Genomic DNA, 16,951 nt, shown 5'->3' with positions numbered 1-16,951 from the left:
GTCATCATTGTCAATGTCCATAGCGTTTTAGGAAGTTGATCTTAGCAAATAGATAAGATCATTAAGGGTCTTGTCTTAGTCTGTTTCATAGGATTCCCAAAAGAACTCACTATGTGACTTAGAAAGTAGTTGAGCCACCAACTTTCTCAAGACTTTGACACCCAACTCTCCCGGCTTGTCAATATGTGACTACATCTCCAAGATGTGATCACACCTAGACCTTGCCTTGCCAATAGGGCTTGAGTGACCTTAAACTTTTTAGGAACTTGTGGGTTAGGGAGAATAATTGGAGGAGGTGAAAGAAGAATGATATCCATGGGACATCATCTTCATTTAGGAAAGCTTGTTTCAAGAGATTTGGGAAGATCATAAATGTCTAGACCAGACATCTTTTTGGGAGATATTCAAGATAGTTGATTTAAAGTCCTTAATATGACACCCAATATGAAATATTAAGGCTAGGACCCAACAAACTATTTTATAACTTAGAAGAGGGATGCCGTAATCCAACCTATAAAATATTTGAAGGTAGGTGAATGACGATTCACCAATTTCGACCATGAAAAACGAAATAATTTATTAGGTTTTAATTGGATTTGAAAGTCCTAGATCTTTGAGATTCATTGAACTGTTCAAAGGCATGTTTCAATCTCGAGTGTGCCCTTCAGGTTTTGTGATTGGGTTGCCGAGGATCACAAAACAAGGTGTGAATAACCATGCAAATATACTTGGTACCCTTAATATTTACCCCTTAATCAGTGTGCCGGTTAACCACACACGCTCCACCGATACTATGATAAATATTAAGTTACCCTTTGCCTACCTTGTTAAGTCTAGGTTAGTGTGCCGGTTAACCACACACGCTCCACTAACGACTTAAGCAAAGTGCAAAGTGTAATTTCATGGGTTAGCACCAAATTCACATTTTCCTAAGTAACTAAGATTGGGTATTAATAAGAGTTTAGTTACTTAGTATTTATCATTAATACTTTTAATGAAAGGAGAATTATAGTCCTTGTCCTACCCGTTCGGCTAACGACCCTCCACCAGTCAAGGAAGCGGTGGGTGAGAGTGGACACCCATTAAACTGCCATTTTATAGGCAGTAACCTTATACCTCCCTTATAGACCGGCTTCGTGAATGAGGCCTACTAACGGTAAGACTGACTTTACTCTTATACATATATATAAATATTATTAACTTATAATATTATAAAGTATAAGGGTTGAATTTAAACTTTTAAAATTCTAAGGGCTAACTTGGAATTAAAGTATTCATAAGTGAAAACTTTTCAAATTCCAAAACTTGAGGGCAAGTTTTGAAACTATTCAAAACTAATTAATTCCATAATTTATGAGTTTAAAGTAGTTTTAATTAAAAAAAAAAAAAACTCTTCAAGTTCCATAACTTGAGGACAAGTTATGAAAGACTTTAAACTAATTAATAAAAAAAAATAACTTTTTTTTTATTGTAACTTATGGAACTAATTAAGGTTACACTTTTTTTTTTAATTTAATGAAGAGACTCTTGAACCTCCATAACTTGAGGACAAGTTATGGAGTCATAAAACCATTTAATTAGAACTAGACTCTTCATTTTGTAACCTTTGCCAACTTTTATGAGTTTTATGATTCTTAAATGTGACTTTTCATATAACTTGAGGACAAGTTACAAAAACACACTTTGGAATCAACTCTTAGATTAAAATGGATTGAAAACAACTATTTCACACAACTTTTCTATTAATCTAAGAACCTCATAAGAACAAGATAATTCAAATCATCAATCTTCAAGAAATTAGCATGAACATACAAACTAATACAAATCTTGAAATTATGACAATTATCTTAGAAATTGGATTAGCATGAACATTACCACATCAAAAACAAGTTTATAAGTCCAAAAACATCTTAGGGTAATGTTCCTAGTCCAATTCCAGCCAAAACAATCGAATATATGCATCCAACTCGATTTTTCAGCTACTTTTGCAAGTATAACAAGAAAACAAGCCTAGGCTCTGATACCACTGTTGGGTTTTGAGCATTCTAACACTCCTAAGTGTACATGCAACCCTAAATACCTTGGATCTATGTTTTCTCTATTATACATACAATTATGAACATCCAAGGTATTATCCTAATCTAGCATACAAAATAATAAATATAACAAGATAGAATACATACCTATTTGATGTAGAATGTCTTCATAAAGCTTGAGTGCCTAGTGCCCCAAGTGTAACACCTCAAATGGTTCACACAACACCAAATACACTTGGAATAACTTGAGAGAAACTTGAACACTCCTTGAAATCGTCTAGCCCTCACACTCACACATTAGTGCACGATTTCTTGAGCCATGGGATTCTTTTATATGGTGGCTATTAGGGTTACACCATGTAACTCATAACTTTACCCATTCCTTATGCTCCATGGATTTTAACCTCCATGGAGTATCCATGGGTCACCCCATGGACTTAGTCCAACATAAGGAATCTTGGATCACAAGCCCACATATATAAGAATGAATGATTTACACAATCAACCCATATATTAGTCTCCTTTTGATCACTTAATTAATTCCAAATTAATTCTTGATCAATACTAATTAAATAACCTTATTAATATATTAGAACTTATAATATATTAACCAACCTTAAGTGTTATTTCTCTCATTATAGTCTATCCAAATGCATGATGCCATGCAACCCAAATGGACCATGCCGGGTCGGGTCAAGTCTTACCAATTATAGTTATGGACTTAGACATTAATCCAACAAAAGACTGGTCTAGAATCATGTCTTTATGTGAGACATCATGAATCGTGTACCATTTGCTTTGGGCACAGGATCGATTGCATGTGCTATAATATTTGTCATTTCTAAATTTTTCCAAATGCCCAGAGGCATTAAGAAGGGAAAAGGTCTAGAATTTGATATGACTAAAATGATTAAGCAATTGTCGAGGACAATCTGAGGTTTACCAAAGATTGGTTGCTCAGGGACAGTTGGAAGTATAGTGCTAATTTTGGAAGGACCATATTGACATATTCTGAAAAGAGGCATCTCTTATTCAGAAGTGATAGTCAAAATGAGAATATGGAGTTGTCTCCATAGGTGGAAGTTATCTGTGTAAGATTAGAAAACTTAATGCAAGAAGCATGTCCAAAGCAATGTATTTTGAATATGATACTTAGTTTCCATGGAGTTGATCTCCATTGGAATACCTTATAATGACTGTTGACAAGTCTTTGTGACTTTGTACATATTCATTACAGGAGGGTCAGTGCATATAAGTTTAAAATCTAAACAGATTTCAATAAATGATAGAAATTTGAAATTCTCACATTTTTCGATAAGGATTTGGGAGTGTGAAATTAGAATCATTGAAATTATGTTCAATTGGTTTATTTCACAAAGTAAGGATCATAGACAAGCATAGAGTGCATACTTGATGTATGGCAAAGCTATTGTTTAAGAAAAACATAGTGTACATGCTTGGAGCATGGGACAACTAGTGTTTTTAATTCAAGTATAAAGTTGATAAAACCGAAACAATGAATAATGAGTAATCAGTATGGTGATAAATAAAAGTGTTTATTTATATTCATAGGGTTTGATACCATATTTGATTCATTTATTCTTGTGTTTCACTTTGCATGTTTTGACTTCCAGAATAACTAAGTCGCTCTTCCTGAATGATTAAGTTATTCAAACCATCCACAGTCGGTCATATGTTGGAAGTAGATATGAATCAAGACTGTCATGGGTTGGTTTGTAGAGGTCCAAGTTGGTGGACAAAGTGGTGCTACAACACTCATGAGTGCTCATAAGTTCTGAGTATTGGATTCAACCCGCGCTCATTTGAATCACTTCATGGATTTTATCACGAGTGATCATGAGACGATAATATCTTATATTCTTCAAACCTAGAGATATGAGTTGTTACTATGAGTTGGTTATACATTGATTGCACGAAAACGCATTGGTAACTCGATGTTATAAAATGTGCCTTTGTGTATGATTCAACAAGTAGTAGAACAAGCCATATGTGTCGAAGTTTATCCATTCCTTTTACCTTCGGGATAAAAGCGATATCTGTGGGCCCCTCGATGATTTAGCGATGACACATGTGAGTGCTTGGCCAAGCCAGGACTGATTTGATTTGTTCAATCAGTCAGTCATCATAAATCAAAAATTGGGAAACAACAAATGGACAGAGAGAATGATTATAATCCATGTCTCAGTCCATATGATATCTAGAATGGAGGAATATATGATCCCTTATCTAATGGACAAGTCATTGAGAAGGTCAGAGTTCAACAGCGGCTTTAAGAGCTACGATTGCCAGTTAGGTTTTGAAGTCATACTCAATAATAGTTTTAGACTTATCCAAGTGGGAGACTGTTGGATTAATGTCTAAGTCCATAACTATATTTGGTATGTACTTGACCCGACCCGGCATGGTCCATTTGGGTTGCACTTCACCGGCACAATTTATATGGATAGTCTTTTGAGAATAGTATATTTATGATTTATATTAATATATTATAAGTTTTAATATATTAATATGGAATCATATTATTTAATTAGTATTGATCAAGAATTAATTTAGAATTAATTAAGTGATCAAAAAGAACTAATTAAATATGGACTCTTATATATATGGAATGGGCCAAGTTCATTTAGGTTGGGCTAAGCTTTCATGGATGGTCCATGGAGCTTTTAACCCATGGATCCTATGTAAATGAAAGGTCATGGGTATTAGGGTTTACATGGATGTAACCCTAACCCTCCATAATATATAAAGGGGTCCTTGGCTCACAAAATTGGCACAAGTGTGTGAAAATAAGAGTGGGCCGATTTTAGTGTGCATACATATTCTCTCAAGTTCTTCCAAGGTGTTTTGGTGATTTGTGATTCCATTTGAGGCTTCCACACTATTGGGGCTAAGCTCTTAAAGCTTGAAGACATCAAGCTACATCAAAAGGTATGTCATCTAACTAGAACTTTGTAGTATAGGTGCTTCATAATATGCTAGTTAGGATGAAACCTTGGAATAGTTAATATTTTCATGTATAATAGAGAAAACATAGATACAAGGTTTATAGGGTTGCATGTACACCATAGGAGTGTTAGAATGCTCAAAACCCAACAACACCTATGATTTCCGCAATGAATGATTTTGGGATAAACTCTGATAAATGTTGTACTTATGGATGATTTGAAATGTTTGAGATAAATGGTATCAATGTTGTAGCTATACTAAAAATGAAATTTTTACCCTTGATTTTTGGGTTGTTACAGAATTCCACATTAGTATATTACTCATTCCAAATATCCGAATATCAGGGTGTCACTAGGGATTGAACCCTTTCTATTCTAAGTGAATACATGAAGATAATATACACAACAGTTTACATTCTCAAAGTTCTAACTTGTCACTATATTTTACTAGGTTGTGTCCCATCCTTCATTAAGCATATCAAAGTCAAGTCCCAACTTTGTGAAGCAGCTAAACTTCATACTTATATAGGTAGTTCTTTTGTTCTTGCACCTGCAAATGAAAATTTTCAAAGAACTATTAAGAAATAAAATTTCAACCTCCTTAACTTGCAGTACTGAACACATACATTGGGATGATGATAATAATGTGTTCCAATCTTCAAATATCAAGCTTTCCATATTAAATTCAACATCTAATATTGCATTAGATGGGAATTAGGTATCTTAATATGATCTTTAGTTGGACTTTAAACCCATCCCTACAGCCACCTTGTGCACAAGATCTCAAGCTAACCCTTTGGTTAAATGATCGACTAAGTTCAATTGAGTTCTCACAAACTCCACAGATATCACACTAGTCATGATGAGCTCACGAATCATGATATGTCTAACACCTAAATGTCTAGACTTTCCATTATACATTTGACTATAAGCCTTAGCCAAGGTTGCAGCACTATCACACCTGATAAAAATGGTAGATATCGGTTTTGGCCAGAGTGGAATTTCATAAATCAAATTCCTTAGCCACTCAGCTTCTTTACTACCAGCAGATAATGCAACAAACTCATATTCCATGGTTAAGTTAGTAATACAAGTCTGTTTCTTGGATGTCCAAGAAATGGCACCTCTTCCAAGAAAAAACACCCAACCACTTGTAGAGGAGTGATCCTCTAAGTTGTTAATCCAACTGGCATCAAAATAACCTTCCAAAACAGAAGGATATCCACTATAAGTTAAACTGTAATTCATGGTCCCTTTCAAGTACTTGAATACTCTATTCACAGCCTGCCAATGATGTGTACTAGGATTACTAGTATATATACTAAGCCTTCCCACAACATATGCTATATCAGGCCTAATATTGATTATGGTATACATTTGACAACCAATAGCTCTTGAATATTCAAGTTGAGACACTCGAGATCGTTTATTAGGTGGAAGATTGAGACTAGGATCCATAGGAGTGCTAACAGGAGAACAATTCTCAAAGTTAAACTTTTTCAATATCTTCTCAATGTAATGAGATTGAGAAATTGAAATCCTATTATTTGTTTAATTCTTATACCAAGAATTACCTCAGCCTCCCCCAGGTCTTTCATTTCAAAACTAGATGATAAGAATTTCTTGGATTTATCAACTTCTTTTAAATCAGTACCAGAAATCAACATATCATCCACATATAGGAAAATCATAACTCCTTTACCAAAGTATCAAATTTGCTATGGTAACATCCATAAAAATCATGAAAAATTTAGACTTTTAAGACCAGCCCAAAAATCATAATTGTTTACAATATAATTTTCAAACATGTTTAATATCAGAGTTTTCCCAAAATCATAAATCAAAACACGAGGAAGTGCACAATCACGCCTTCGCCTTCCCGCGATCATCTGAGGCACCTGATACATAACCCAAAATTGTAAGCCCAAAACTTAGTGAGTTCCCCCAAAATACCAACACATAAACAAATAACACATAAACAATAACAGCATACTATGGGTCCAATCAACCATCGAGTTGGAATACCCCACGCCCCTCAACCATCGGGTTGGAATGTCGACATACTATGGGTCCAATCAACCATCGGGTTGGAATACCCCAGGCCCTTAACCATCGGGTTGGAATGCCAACATACTATGGGTCCAATCATCCTTGGGATGGAATACCATCGGGCCCATTCAACCATCGGGTTGGTAAGCCCCAGCCTGTTGGCTTACGCACAAAGTAGTTGTGACAACCCGGAACTTCTAACTTGTACATCTATTCAAAAAAATCAATGATGAACTCGTTTCTGTTACCTTTTAACACGGTTTAAGGGTTCATTTAAGTGTTCTAAGCTTAAGTACAACCAAGGTTGAGATTGGAGATGAGTTAGCAAGTCACAAAGTAGAAATTCGGACCATACACCCCTTTTGAAGGAGTGTGCGGCCGCACACATGGGTGTACGGCCGTACACACCCCTCATGACCGCACACTCAACCCTATATATAAGAGTATACCTCCTTCATTCATTTTCCTCTTGGCTGCACACTACTCCTTTCTCTCTCGAGTTTCTTCTTCAACCGCGAACCCTCCAAGGCTTCAAGAACGTGAGTATTACATCCTCTAGCTTATTATACTTGAAAGACCTCATGAACTAAGCCTTGAATCACCAAGTTTCAACATGATTCATCATCCTTGGAAGGTGTACGGCTGAACACCTTCATAAGGTGGGCCGTACACACCTTAAAGACCCTCCAAAGTGAGAGTTTGGCCCCTATCTCCTAGTTGGGCATGATCCTAGCCTTGATGCACCTTAAAGTCGACAACTTGGGCATAAACATGAGGAGTGTATGGCCGCACACCCCTTTGTACGGCCGCACACACCCCTTAGGGCCGCAAACCCACTTTGATGAATCATTTTAGGCCACAAACTTGCATTCTATCTATGCATGGGACCTAGAACACCTCTTGGATGCTAGTTAGAGCCTTGGAAACAACTCAAAAGCATACCTTTTCATGAGTGTACGGTCGTACACTCATGGGCCGCACACCCATGGCCGCACACACCCCTAGGGTGGCCGTACACCCCCTCACTCAATCATATGTGATTTTAGCACTTAGTCCAAGTGTTTCCAAGTCCGTAGGGTGGTTTTCTATCATGTCTAGTCTTGAAAATACCCTAATTCGAATCATATATGTGTTATTACATGATAATTAGGACACAATTGTGTTCGAGGCTTCACTTTACACTCAACATCTCACACCGGTCTTCCGTGCAAACCACTCGCTCAAGGTGAGTTCATACCCCTACATTTTCTGAGTTTTTAATGTTTTCAGGGAGGAATACAAGCCAAACATAATGGATCTTATGAAAGTTACACAAACGGATTTCAGTAAACTTAAAACGGACGAAATCAGTACAAACACACAGTTTCTACAGTTTTACAAAATATTTTAGATATTTTATCCCTTCTGTAATATGCTGAGCATAAGGGACGTTTTTAACGTACGAACTTAACCACATAGTTTTCAGAACAATACATGATTTACACATACAAACTATAATAGGTATAGTTTGGAAATTCATACAAGGTTATACATATACGTACACACAAACTATAATAGGTATAGTTTGGGAATTCATACCACAGTTTACAAACTCATACTTTATAAACCTTTCAGTTATTTACAAAAAGGGTTTTCAACATTATTACTTGTAAATTTGGTAGTCTAGTTGGAGACACGTCCTTGGTAACACTCACAAACTTAACTGAGTGAAGGACTAGCACTTATGATCAGAATCTCCTCGAGGGAGAGCGTGACTGTTGTGTATAGATCTATACGGGACTGACTATCCCGCACCTTGCTGCTAGCTACAGTAGGACCGGCAGGTCTACGGGTGACAAAGTCATAAAAGATACTGGTGCCCGATTCGCGCCATATCAAGTCAAAGTATGGTCATGACACTCACAATGTAGATAACATCGATTTACTTGCGTATTAATAACACACGAACAATACTTGTTAGTACAAGTACGGACAAATACATGGTTTCTCAAGGAAAACTAATACTACTATACGTACTGGTAGTAACTATGGTTTTCAAACAGAACATTTCATACAACGGTTTTTCATACTGTAACACCCATAAAAATTGAGCCAAATTAAAACATTTTAATTCATTCAAAAACCATTAACTTCATACATCTCGTTTTCAAAATAGTTTATTATCATAGTATCCCCCAGAACCATATCATATAAATCATAAAACATGAGGAGCGGTACGATCACGCCTTGGCCTTGCCACGATCTCCTGAAGTACCTGAAGCAATACACTGAAACTGTAAGCCCGAAAGCTTAGTGAGTTACCCCCAAAATACCAACCACACATAAACATACTCATAACATATCACAAATAGAACAGCCACGCACATCGGGTCTACTGTGTGACTGGTCCGCCCGCACCGGGCCTTCAGTCCACCTGGTCCACCCTCCGAGTCTAGCCATGTACATCGAGTCTACAGTGTGATTGGTCCGCCCGCACCGGGCCTTCAATCCACCTAGTCCACTCCCTGAGTCTACAGTATGACTGGTCCGCCCACACCCGGCCTTCAGTCGGCCTGGTCCACTCTCCGAGCCTCGGCACGTCTGGTCCGCCCTCTTAGGGCCTTCAGCCTATCCGGACAGCTTGCTGGGCCTTCGAAATATCCGGTCTGCCCTGGGTATGTTGGCCTACAGCACAAAGCAGGACCCGCCTCAACCCAACCCCGTCAAACAACCATGTGCACATAAAACAATTAATCACATAACAAATCCTCAACCAGACAAACAGTCTAACAGATCACATAACATATCAACATCCTAACCAGGATTCCGACCTAACCGGTCACTAGCATAACATTACCCTATATACCGGGTACCGACCTTAACCAGGTCACTAACATAACACCAACCTAAATACCAGGATGCAGATCTAGCAAAGCAATAACATAACAACAATACCCGGATTTCCATCCGATAAAGGGCCGGCCTTGGTGCTGTAGACCCTGTCGATATAGTGAGGATAACTCACCTGAAATTGCCGACTGAAAGGATAAGATCAGCTGCTCCGACCACCGACACGAACTCCACCACCGAACACTGCCAAAGAACCAATTCCATAAATACCAAAATCACCAAAATACCCTTGGTAGACAAACTGGTCAACTCTTGGTCAAAGTCAAAGTCCTCAGTCAAAGTCAACCTCCCTGACTGACTCTACTCGCCGAGTCGACCCGTCGACTCGTCGAGTCCCTATACTCAGAAACTCCCATAACACGACTCTACTCGCCGAGTCACCCCAAGACTCGTCGAGTCCAACGATCTCCGAGTCCCATCCTGCTCAACTCACCGAGTCACCTCCCGACTCACTGCTTCAAGGTTTAACCAGAAAAGATTGGGGTTCTGCGACCAGACTCTTCGAGTCCAAGAACAGACTCGTCGAGTCCAAGAAAATCTTTAACAGGCTCGCCGAGTTGTTCTTCCACTCGCCGAGTCCATGCACATGTTCATACGACTCGTCGAGTACACCCATGTGACTCGCCGAGTCCCTTCAGTTCTCAATCCATACAGAGGCTTTTCGAGCCATGCAGAGGCTCCAATCCATAGATCCACTCTTCTACAGCCTAACCCTCACATAAAGTTGCAAACTTTACGTGAAACCAAGGAGATATAAGTCCAAAACACTTCTAGGGCTAGGGTTTATGACAAAGGGGCTTCCCCAACAACTCAAAGACTGATGCTTTATGACTTTCTGGACCAACACAAGTCTAGATCTGAAGTAGCAACCTCAGATCTAAGCTTCTAACTCGAAATAGCTCACAAACAAGCTATGGAACTCCACATCAACCACCAAGGATGAACCAAAAAGGAAATCAGCATAAGATTATGGCTTTTTACCTCTGAAATGTGCCCAAACAGATGTAGATCCCAGATCCACACAAGCTCCTTGATGTTAGCCTTTAATTCCTCAAGCTCTTTTCACCAATTTCCTCTTCCAAGCTCCAATCTCCTCAATAAGAAGCCTCACACGAAAATTAGGGTTTCTGGAACTCTCAGGGGGGATTAGGAGGCTGGGAGAAGGACATAAAGTCCTTTAAATAGGGTGCAACCCTCGGGATTAGGGTTTTCTTCCTACAGCACCAACTCGTCAAGTCCAAGTCTCCGACTTGGCGAGTTGGCCACTTAAACCCTGATAGAATCCCGCTCCGACTCGGCGAGTAGACAGACCTACTCGTCGAGTCCCCCTCCTAAATTTACACTTTGCACCCTCCAACTTCTTGCTTCCGAAATTGGGATGTTACAATTCTCCCCCACTTAAATTAGGCTTCGTCCTCGAATCCTACTGCAGTATACACTTCAGAACAAACCCCTTGTACTGCAGACCCGATTTCTCATTTAACTCAGGTTCTTGCAAACCCTATTACCGCATCTCTCTTCTAACGAATTCTTCTCACGTGGCATCCTTGCCACTACTCCAAGCCGACCATTGGCCTTTCAACTCAAAAGCACCACGTATCACCCATGTATCACCCGATGACACTATCCCTTCATATCAGGAACACACCTTCGCGCCCCGCGAACGCTAGATACCACAAACACCCACTGAGCTCTGCCAAGACACTAATCCATCTTCCTTCGCACAAAAATTGGCGATAACCCTAATAACTTGCAACCAGGAATGAATCCTGTTCCACCCTCTGGTTCTATTCCTTACGTGCTGCCAGGATACCGCATCCTTCGACTCCCATAACCCATCAACCAAGCATATCGCGTAACCATTCGTACCTGGCCCAAACAGCCTCGGGTTGGAATACCAAACTCACCAGGTCCAATCAATCATAGGGTCCGGTCATCCTCATGATAGAATACCCCAGATTGAAATACCTCCACATACATAGCTCAAGCTTACATCCATACTGGGAACTAAGGACCTTGTCCTTGTGTCACCCTCGAACCCTTTGGTTCGACACAACGGAGTGCAACCCACTCACACATCCCTATCACGATCTCTAGGTCCTTGACCTCTGACTGTAATATTCTTATACAATCCTCATCACCGGTCCAGACTACTCCCGAGTCTGTTATCTTGCTGACTCACCTTCCTCTGTCCCGATCTCCAATATGGAACCACTATCCTTCTCCTCTTCCAAGGAGACCGAAAACATACATGCGCATCATCCAACATTGCCACAACCTCAATGGGCATCCAACCCGTATGTGCTTCCATATATCTGGTACAATCCCAGTGCTTGCTACCAAGCACTTTCGATCATCCATTTTCTCTGCTGCCTTCCCCTCAGAGGACCCACGCTCCTTCCGGAGCTACATACCTTCCCTTTCCAGGAAGTCTACTCAACAACCCTTACCGTACCTATAAGTGCCACAGAGCTAAACTCCACTCTACACTATCCATGTAGAGCAACCGTTATTCTCTAACTCCCATATACTCTGAATCCGATCACATAACTAACAAGGCCCACGCACGGCCTCCAGCCATCTCCATCATCTTGATCAATACTTGGGGCCAGACCATATCGATTACTATTGCATGGCGACATATTTACTCATTCTCCTCATATCGATCCACTATCACATACAAAGTCTTTAGCATGACTGGACCGCCTTTCCAGGCCTTCAGTCTATCTGGACCACTCTCAGAACCTTCAGCATGTCTGGACCGCCCTCCTGGGCCTTCAGCCTATCTGGACCGTTCTCAGAACCTTCAGCATGTCTGGACCGCCCTCCTGGGCCTTCAGCCTATCTGGACCGTTCCCCAAGCCTTCGGCCTGACTGGTACGCCCACCGGCCTTCAGTCTATCCGGACCGCTCAAAGACTGTCGCACATCACCCTGATCCATTCTTCCTGGGAATCTCTCCCATGCAGTTTGTTCTAGCCCTCTTGGGGTTCCGAACTCCAGTTCCATTCCTGGAATCCTTTCCATGGCCTAAACCCAGGCCTCACATCGACCAACTACCCTAACTGAAACCATGGTCTGTTCCCTGCCCCACTTGTCTATCACTTGCTCTAATCATGCCACACTCTCGGCTAACAACACTGATAAATCTAAACAGTTAACCAACCCTGGATACTTGCTGTTTTACCGGAGAATTTTCCAATTCTCCCCACTTAGTGTACCAACTACTAACTTCCGCTGACAAACCGTCATAACTCGATCGACCTTACTTGATAAAGTTCTCTCTCATCTCCCGGAACTAAATCCCTCCGAAGTGAGCAACCTTCACAGAATACTCTCCCGTCATCGCACATCCCGAACTCCAAGGGAGTTCGAATCCCAACTGAACACTTCTTGCATCGCAGTCGCTATTCCTAGCAACGAGATCATATACCTTATCTTTCGACCAAGAGTCCTCCTGAACGCTAACTACAACTCCTAACTACTAAGATCCTCAATCATACTACAAAACATGCGGACAATGCAGACAGATTTACAATACCACACAAATAACAAGATAACAAGATGGAAACATACCTGCAGCTGCATCTGGCTCTGCCCTGACCTCCTCTGCTGTAAGCTGGAATGCGTGTCCCTGAGCCCTCGGAGGCTCCGCTCCACCCTGACCTCCACCCGTAAGCCTCAAAGTGGCCGGCGCTGGAGCCTGCACCGGTCTTGCAACAAGCTATGGACAGTTGGCCCTCAAGTGTCCAACCTGATGGCAGTGATAACAAATCCTCATATCCTGTACCGGGGCTGACTGACGGCAATCCCTCGCATAATGCCCTTCTCTCCCGTACTTGCGGAACGCACCACCGGACCTACAAACTCCGATATGACCCTTCCCACACCTCTCACAAGTGTGGCTGCTCTGACTTCCAATCCTAGAGTCAACGGTCTTAGGCCGTTTCGGCGCCGGGTGCGACTGCACCGGGGCCTGCCTCTGCTCTCGTAACTGCAACTCCATCTCTAACTCACGCCGCCTGGCGGCCTCCTGCAACTCTAACAAGGTATCACACCTCTGCGTGGACACAAACTGCCTGATGTCCCTCTTGAGCATACTCAGATATCGGGACATCTGAGCCTGCTCTGAAGCAAACTCTGGGCAAAACATCGCCCTCTCAGTAAACATCCTGGTGATCTCCGTCACCGACACTGAATCCTGCTTCAACACCAGGAACTCCTGAGCCAACCTCTCTCTCTCAACCCGTGGAACATAACGGGTACTGAACATTTCCCGGAACTAATCCCACGTAACCGCAGCCCGCTGCGCGTCAGAATAAGATCCCGTAGTCAACCTCCACCAATCCTTCGCTCCGAGCCTCAAAAGGTTCAGAGCACACCTCACCCTCTGATCCGCAGGGCATGAACACGTGAAGAAACAACCCTCCATGTCTGACAACCATCTCATAGCGATGATAGGATCCTAAACTCCATCAAAGGTAGGGGCTTCGTATTATCGAAGTCCCGATACTGAAAGCCTCGACCGGATCCTCCCCCTGCCGCTGTTACAGCCGTTGTAGCTGCCGTGGCAGCCGTCTCAGTAAGAGCTGCATAACGATCATCGAAGTACTCTCTCATAGCGGACTTAATAGTTCCAAACAACTCCGGGATCTGACCCCGGACAATCTCGACCACCTCCTCGCGGATGATCTCCCTGACCCGGTCCTCTGTCAACATTGGCCCCTCCTGGCCGATAATCTCAGGTGCCACTGGGGCCTCCTGCTCACCCTGTCCTGGTCCCGATCCGGATCCAGTCACGACACGCCTCGCATCCGCCATACTGCAATACACCAACAAGATCCTCAGATACCTCGCATAACCTCCGAGACCTAACCTTTAACCAACAACCTAGGGGTTGTGACTTCCTTGACACGCGTATGGGTCCTGTGCTTTCAGTAGTACGAGCCCATACTACCTTCCACACCTACCCATATTTGTCTCAAGTATCACCACAACACCCTAATATTATACATCACACAACGAATGCTCAATATCTCATAACTGGCCTCCCGGCCTCACACAACCCACCCATCCATGAAACTTCCACCAACCCTGCAGCACTAGTGTATGATAGCCATACATGACGCTGGACCCTATAGACTTTCGAATATCCAATCCTACCCTAAGCTCCCAATCAAACAAGAACAGAACATAAGGCCAAATCAAACATTCTCAGGCTATAAGATCTTAATTATACACAGCCGTGATGCATACACAAGTAACTACAGTAATGATGTCAATCTCATATAAAGGAAACCCTAGGTTAGCAGGCATCATGTAATCAAGCAATTCTATCATGCAAATTCCTGAAGATCCCTAGCCTAGTACTAGCATGCTGTTCTAACATATCACATAATCAAATAACTTGTATGGTATTTTGGGGTCTACTTACTGGCTCTGGCTGATCGTACCCTCTGCATCCTCCTTTACTTATTTTGAAAACCATTTTGAATATCCCTCTTTGATTTGAGACTGGATTCACACGAATGTTCCACCATTTCACTCAAACCAAGGCTCTGATACCAACTTGTAACACCCATAAAAATTGAGCCAAATTAAAACATTTTAATTCATTCAAAAACCATTAACTTCATACATTTCGTTTTCAAAATAGTTTATTATCAGAGTATCCCCCAGAACCATATCATATAAATCATAAAACATGAGGAGCGGTACGATCACGCTTTGGCCTTGCCACGATCTCCTGAAGTACCTGAAACAATACACTGAAACTGTAAGCCCGAAAGCTTAGTGAGTTACCCCCAAAATACCAACCACACATAAACATACTCATAACATATCACAAATAGAACAGCCACGCACATTGGGTCTACTGTGTGACTGGTCCGCCCGCACCGGGCCTTCAGTCCACCTGGTCCACCCTCCGAGTCTAGCCATGTACATCGAGTCTATAGTGTGATTGGTCCGCCCGCACCGGGCCTTCAATCCACCTGGTCCACTCCCTGAGTCTACAGTATGACTGGTCCGCCCACACCGGGCCTTCAGTCGGCCTGGTCCACTCTCCGAGCCTCGGCACGTCTGGTCCGCCCTCTTAGGGCCTTCAGCCTATCCGGACAGCTTGCTGGGCCTTCGGAATATCCGGTCCGCCCTGGGTATGTTGGCCTACAGCACAAAGCAGGACCCGCCTCAACCCAACCCCTTCAAACAACCATGTGCACATAAAACAATTAATCACATAACAAATCCTCAACCAGATAAACAGTCTAACAGATCACATAGCATATCAACATCCTAACCAGGATTCCGACCTAACCGGTCACTAGCATAACATTACCCTATATACCGGGTACCGACCTTAACCTGGTCACTAACATAACACCATCCTAAATACCAGGATGCAGATCTAGCAAAGCAATAACATAACAACAATACCCGGATTTCCATCCGATAAAGGGCCGGCCTTGGTGCCGTAGACCCTGTCGATATAGTGAGGATAACTCACCTGAAATTGCCGACTGAAAGGATAAGATCAGCTGCTCCGACCACCGACACGAACTCCACCACCGAACACTACCAAAGAACCAATTCCATAAATACCAAAATCACCAAAATACCCTTGGTAGACAAACTGGTCAACTCTTGGTCAAAGTCAAAGTCCTCAGTCAAAGTCAACCTCCCTGACTGACTCTACTCACCGAATCGACCCGTCGACTCGTCGAGTCCCTATACTCGGAAACTCCCATAACACGACTCTAATCGTCGAGTCACCCCAAGACTCGTCGAGTCCAACGATCTTCGAGTCCCATCCTGCTCAACTCACCGAGTCACCTCCCGACTCACTGCTTCAAGGTTTAACCAGAAAAGATTGGGGTTTTGCGACCAGACTCGTCGAGTCCAAGACAATCTTCAACAGACTTGCCGAGTTGTTCTTCCACTCGCCGAGTCCATGCACATGTTCATATGACTCGTCGAGTACACCCATGTGACTCGCCGAGTCCCTTCAGTTCTC

At 42.0% G+C, this 16,951-nt stretch overlaps 1 pseudogene; it reads right to left on the bottom strand.

Moving 5' to 3' along the window:
* Positions 1-5,449: 5,449 nt before the first annotated feature.
* LOC145130214 (secreted RxLR effector protein 161 pseudogene) lies at positions 5,450-6,460 on the bottom strand (annotated as a pseudogene).
* Positions 6,461-16,951: the final 10,491 nt, after the last annotated feature.

This window comes from Lactuca virosa, chromosome 8 (assembly GCF_052849685.1).
Source record: "Lactuca virosa cultivar CGN04683 chromosome 8, Lactuca_virosa_CGN04683_v6, whole genome shotgun sequence".
NCBI classification, from domain to species: domain Eukaryota; kingdom Viridiplantae; phylum Streptophyta; class Magnoliopsida; order Asterales; family Asteraceae; genus Lactuca; species Lactuca virosa.
This window is presented reverse-complemented; position numbering and strand designations above follow the sequence as displayed.